Source organism: Arachis ipaensis, chromosome B03 (assembly GCF_000816755.2).
Source record: "Arachis ipaensis cultivar K30076 chromosome B03, Araip1.1, whole genome shotgun sequence".
Lineage (NCBI taxonomy): Eukaryota > Viridiplantae > Streptophyta > Magnoliopsida > Fabales > Fabaceae > Arachis > Arachis ipaensis.
The window spans coordinates 13147878-13155111 of record NC_029787.2 but is presented as its reverse complement, the minus strand read 5'-3'; positions in this window follow the sequence as shown (position 1 = coordinate 13155111).

The window sequence follows — 7234 nt, the reverse complement described above, 5'->3', positions numbered from 1 at the left end:
CTAGGATTAAACAACTCAAAACGCAGCTGAAAGCACTCAAGAAACAAGGTTCAACAGTAGCAGAATACATGTCAAAGATTAATCAAGTAGCCGATGCGCTCAATGCTCTTGGAGCCTCGCTATCCAAAGATGAATACATTGAAGCTACGTTAAGAGGACTTGGTGAAGAACAGGGACGGACCCAGTAGCAACAATGAGGGGCAACAATGAGGGGGCACTTGCCCCCACTTTTTAATTTTTTTTTAAAAAAAATATAGTTATATATAATATGCTCCCACTTCAAATTTTAAATGATCCCACTACAAATAAATTAAACCCAATTAGTTAAAGTTTCAAATTCACTTTTTTATTTTTTTATCATTTATTTAACCTATAACCTAATCAAATTTAATTCTTGTGTCGTTACTCCTTTATTCCCTTAAACTCTCTTCTTATTTTTATATTTTCAATTTTATTTCTTGTCTTCGTGACTTTATATATTTTATTTTATTCTCGATTTATTCATTTTTATTACTTATTTTTTATCTTTTGTTCTATTATATGTACCTATGTTGCGTATAAAATTTTTAAATGAATTGATTAATTTACTAATTTAGAATATATTTTTTATTTTTAGAAATAGTAATAAAAAATATTTTAATTACAATACATAATTAAACAAATGCATAAAATCTTTCATCTAACATTAGGGATATCAACGAGGCAGGGCGGATGCCTCCATGCTCCCCATCCCCGTCCCCATTCCCCGCCCTGGGAGAATATTGCTCCCCATCCCCATTCCCCATCTACATAATAGTTCTAACCAAGGTTCTGAGAACCGGACCGGTCATCGAACCGTTCTAGTCACTGGTTCACTGGTTTATTGGTCTAACCGGTCCAACCGGTAGTTCAACCGAAAAAATCGTTTTAGAATAAAATAATAAATAAATTATAAATAAACATCCTAAAATATAATTATAGTCTAATATAAATCTTAAAATATCTTCGAAATTTAAAACACTACATAAAATATCATCAACATAATCCATATGATCTTATCAAAATACAAACTCAAAAATTAAATAGTAAAAAAACATATCTAAATATTAAATCCCAACATCATGATTTATCAATCATCAAAATCCGCAAGAACTTGTTGCAAATTTGCTTAGGTGGATTAGGATTAAGATTAGCAGCATCATTCGAAATTAATAAAAGTTTTATTAATTAAAACAAAACTAAAGACCAGCCACAGCACAATGAAAAATAAAAAAATTATCAACATGATCATATCTAAATTCTACCACCAACATTCAGCAACAAACAAAGCAGCAAAACCAGCAATAATTAGGAGCCAGCAACTACAGATCAAAGCAAAACCAGCAACTACAAAACAAAGAAGTATCCATTACCAGATACGAAATTAAAGACTAGCCACAGCACATTGAAAAATCAAAAAATTATCAACATGACCATATTTAAATTCTGCCGCCAACATTCAGCAACAAACAAAGAAATAAAAACAGCAGGACATTCAGCAGCAAAAACACCATTACCAACAGCATTCAGCAACAAAAATTATCATTCAGCAACAAACAGGGCATTCAACAACAAAAATTAGAACCTTGTGACTGACTATTATTCGAACTAGGTGGATTAGGATTAGCAGAATCATTTGAATTAGGAGGAATAGCAGACGAATTATTACTCAAACAGGCATTATCAGCAACTGCTGCTTGATTAATACTTTCATCCATAACTAAAATCAATAAATCATAATCCAAATTAAAAACAGCAATAGAACGGCTAGAAATCCAATAATCATCCATGAGACCATAGAACAGAATCAGTAACAAATCCATTACTCAGTTTCAGAAACAAATCCATTACTCAATTTCAGAATCAGTAACAAAAGCACATATTAGAACAGAATCAGTAATATATCAGAAATCAATCACTAACTTCAGAGTTCATATTCACAAATCCCTAATTTCAGAAATTGCATATTTGAGTAATCTGAAATTTCATGAGTTTAGCCCACTAACCTTGACGGAGAGATATTATAAAAGCTAGAAATTATAAAACCAATCAGAAATATATATACAAAAAGTTTAAATGACACGACGGTGACTTCTTTCGAAATGACGCAATAGATGGACGCAACGATGAGCCAAAGGACAAAGCAGTGGACGAGGTGGGAGACGCGGCAACAGAGAGGAGAATGGACACGACAGCAGAATTACGAAAAGAAACGACGCAAATAGAAATTACGACGCGGTAAGGGTGATGGTACGGTGAGGTGTGACGATGCGGTGAGAAGGGTGGCGAGGGGGTGGCTACAAAGAGGTTGGATGGAGTATGGACAGCGCTAGGGATCTCTAAATTGAAGAAGGGTAATGCAAATAAAGATTAGGAGTTTTGGGTTTATATATATATATATATGTGTGTGTGAGAAATGACTAAAAAACATATATGAGAAATAAACTATTAAGGATAATTCAAGAAATTCAAAAATTTCGGAGAATAGCGGGGACGAGGCAGGGATCCCCGCGCGGGTCCCGCGCCTGCTTTGGGGAATTTTGTCCCTCGTCTCCATCCCCGCTAAAAAAATTCTCCACATTCAGATCCCCATTCGGGACAGTGCCGGTAGGGATCCCCGCATCATACTTTTTTTATAAATTATATATAATGAATAATATTTTAAGAATGAAAGTGTTCACTAACTTTTTTTAATTTTTATATCTCCATATAATTAATAGGTAAAGAATATAATGTGTTTATAACAGTGGCCACTGCAAGAATGGAGCAAATGTCAGAAAGTGAATTTGAATCGCAGTTGCTAACGCAAGAAAAGTTGATTGAAAGGTTCAGGCAGACAGACCTAGGTCCCGTTCAAGCAAACGTTGCTCAAAGTGAAGACGTTCAAGAATGCATGCAAGGCAGAGGCTACAACAACTACATAGGAGGATTTAGAGCTGCAAGAGGCAGAGGCTACTTTATGGGTACAAGAAGATCATTATGGTGGCAAAGTAGCAGACCTCAATGCCAACTTTGTGAAAAGATAGGTCATATAGTGGTGCAATGCTTTCACAGGTTCAATCCAGATTTCATGAATCCGCAAGCGCAACCCCTCAATGCAGCAATACCACCCTCAATGACATTTTAAAATGGTGCAAGATCTCAAAGCTCCCAGTAATGACTTCAAGAAATGAAACCTCAGTCTCCCTCAACAGTCAACCCTCAAGCTCTCCTTGCATTGCCCTCAGTAATTCCAAATACAGCCTGGTATCCTGATTCGGGAACATCGTCCCACATCACCTTTGATCAAAAGAATCTCATCACAGGATCTGATTATGATGGCACGGAGCAAGTGTATGGAGATAATGGCCAATGTATGAAAATTGAATGAATTGGAAGCTCATTCATGCATGCATCATTATCTAATAGACCTTTCAAATTGCAAAACATGTTACATGTGCCAACAATCTCTAAAAACCTAGTGAGTGTAGGCAAATTTGCTTTAGACCATTGTGTGTTCTTTGAGTTCTAGCCTCATTTGTGCATAGAATGTTAGATATCCAAGAAGATTCTCCTTTAAAGATTACTTAAAGATAACCTTTACAAATATAAAGGGATCCAAATTGGTCTAACAATAAAGTCTGTGCCTATTAACTCACCTTGTTACAATGCAAATATTGTTAAAAAAATCCAAAAATACAAATACTGAGTATGGAAAGAAGCTTATCTAAGCCACTGACACACCTATTCATTGTTGAGCAACAAAGAAAGAGCTGTTGTCCACCTAAATACAGCAAGCTTAGCTGCTGTCAGCCCAAGCCTAGTCACTCCAACCACTCCCTCATCCTCAACCTTAAATGATGAAGCTGTTGTCAAAAGATTCTCAAACACAGTTGCAATCAATTCAAATACAACTTGCTTAGGTGTTTCTTCATTTTTAGGTGTAAATAAAGAAGCTACTAATACAGCTTTGACTTTGAGTCCAAAATTACTTGGTTCTGTAAATAGTCCAATTTTAAATGCACAAGTCAATGTAACTTGTAAAAGAGTCAATGATACAAGCCAATTATGGCATAAAAAGCTAGGACACTCATCTGATAAGGTAGTAACTCTTGTGATGAACCAATGTAATATCCTAAACTCTGATGATTCAATGAATAAAAATAAATTTGATCCTTCATTGTGTAATGCTTGCTGCATCACTAAAATTCATCAACTGCATTATCCTGAATCATACTCAAATCATGCACCTTTAGAACTTGTCTTCTCTGACGTTTGGGGGCTAGCACCCTTGTATAGCAGATCATGTTACAGATTGTATGTTTTACATCTGTTTCATCGATGCAAGTATAAGATACATCTATACATATCTCCTCAAAATCAAAGGTCATGTATTTGAGGCTTTTCAGCAATATAAAGCAGTAGTAGAACTCAAAATTGGACTGAAATGAAAGCCATATAAACCAATAATAGAGGAGAGTATCTATCATCAGCATTACCACAATTCCTTGCGACAGACTGGATCCAACATAGGCTCACATGCCTTTACACTCACTAGCAAAATAGCACAGTAGAACGAAAACATAGACACATCACCAAGACTTCTCTTACACTACTAGCTCAAGCCAATCTGCCTCTCACCTTTTGGGATGAATCAACCCTCACTGCCACCTATCTCATGAATAGACTACCAACCCCAACCCTTAACAACAAAATACCACTTGAAGCTCTCACCAATACTAAACCAAATTATAGCCTCCTGAAGCCTTTTGATTGCACTTGTTACCCCCTCCTCAGACCCTACAATACCCATAAATTTGACTATAGATCACAAATATCTATCTTTTTTGGCTATGCCTCCAACAACAAAAATTACAAATGTCTATTACCAAATGGAAAGCAAATCATCTCTAAAAATATAATTTTTAATGTGTTCAAATTCCCTTACAATGAACTCTTCACTCATCACACAGAACAGCCCAACTGCTAGCCTCAACTACTCAAACCAACCTTTATAACCCAACAACTAATGCTTCAGCCTTTACCCAATCTTTCAACCTCAACTCACCTTTATCCACTACCTCAACCCATTCCAGTCCACATTCCAGCAGTAACCACATCTTCACCAAGCATCTCAGTAAGTATAGCAGTTGATACAACAGCAAATCCATCAATTCAAAGCAGTAACCTCCTTCCAATTGCTTCATCAAACACTGACTTAACTTCAACTACAGAAGCAGATCCAATACCCAACACCAATCACACACACACTTCTTACCTTACCACACACCCATCCCATACTGCATTGTATACATTGAATGACACTTCCAATTTAATCAATGATATATCTGAACCATTATCTGGATTACTTTTCTCAATATTTATTAATCATGATTCTAATAATCTCTCTCCCAGTGTAGTTCCCTCAATTGCAAGTGCTCATGAGCAAGCACGCATTAAGACAGTGCTCCCTGCACCTCTAACAACTACAACAAATCAACATCCCATGCAAATTCGCAGCAAGTCTGGAATTTTCAAACCTAAAACATATGCAGCAATACTCCAAGGAGTTGATCTTGATCTCACTCAAAACATACCTCTAACAGTAGACCAAGCATTGAAGAGTGAACAATGGAGGAAGAGTATGAAGCCCTTATGAGAAACCAAACATCCCCAACATAGCACCTACCATTGGCAACAATTGGGTTTTTCGAATTAAAAGGCATCCAAATGGCACAATCCAAAAATACAAGGCAAGGCTTGTGGTCAAACCTCCTACTGTTGGAGTTATGTTAAGCTTCGCATTGGCAAAAGGATGGTAAATAAGATAGTTCGACTTCAACAATGCCTTTTTAAATGGATACCCAACCTAAAGGCTTCACCTTAGCTACCACTCCTCACCTTGTGTGCAAATTCCAAAGATCATTCTATGAACTAAAGCAAGCCCCAGAGCATGGTTCAATATCACTCTTCGCAAAATTCACAACATCTTCAACAACTTATGTCCTAGTCTATGTGGACGATATCCTAGTCAGAAATTACAGCATTAATCAACCAACTAAATTCTGTGTTATCGTTAAAGAATTTGGGAAACAATGATAATGTGATGATGCTTTGCCAAACGAAATACATCAAAGAGCTGCTGGCCAAAGCAGGGATGCCCATACCTATGGCATCAAGCCTAAAACTTTCAACTCATGGAAGAGATATATTTTAGAAGCCAGCACTTTACACGTTCATTGTCGGGGTACAAGACTAGAAATATCTAAGATGTTTTCTCTTACTTTCTCTCATATTCTCATCTTCTTTATCATACAAAATCTGATACCTTCACAGTCTTATCCTATTCTAAGAACCAAATGTAGGCTCAAAAAACAAATAAAACCAATAGTACTCTAACAATTTTGCTAACTACAATTTTTCCTATATCTCACGGGATATACACTAACTTTTGTGTGCATATCTCTTATATATTTTTTTATGATATAAAAGCTAATTTTTATCAATCAATTCTAATACTAAAAATATATACATTCTTCTTAAAATGAATACTTATTAGAATGGGGAGGGAGTTATACACACTTATACACTATGCTACTAATCCTACTATGCATTATACGGCTGGAATATAATGTGCAAAGCATGCTCGTTTTTTCTACAACAGCCTTTGTAGCCATCATTGCAAACATTGAAAAAATCATATTACCAAATTGATTATTATAGTGCTTTATTTTCCAACTCCAGTAGTTGGGGGGGCTATCATCTATTTCATGAAAGTGATGGACTTATTGGGGGAACTGTTAGAACTTAGAAGTCACTTCAGTTGAGGGAGATTGATCATAATTGATCTTGACAACAACCCTTTTAATTTGCACATTCCCTTCGTTTTGCGGCTCATGCTCTAGGAATTTCAATCCTTCATAGGAACTTTCCTAAAAGGAAAAGAAAAAGGTCCAATTGAATATGATTTGTTCTTCATTATTTTCGTTGGTGGCATCATGGCTTTGGGAAATAGATCGTGTGAAAGTAACATCGCCGAGAATAATGAAATCGCTTTCACTCACACAATAAGCTAAGAGCCACTTAAAATAATGCTATTCACGAACCAATAAGTGACACAAGAATCATATATTGAAACCTGATCGATGCAGAGTCTGAACGAGAAGACTTGAGCACAATCACAATCACACAATATACATGTACCATAAGGATTTTTAAGCCAGTAATGTAATGTTAG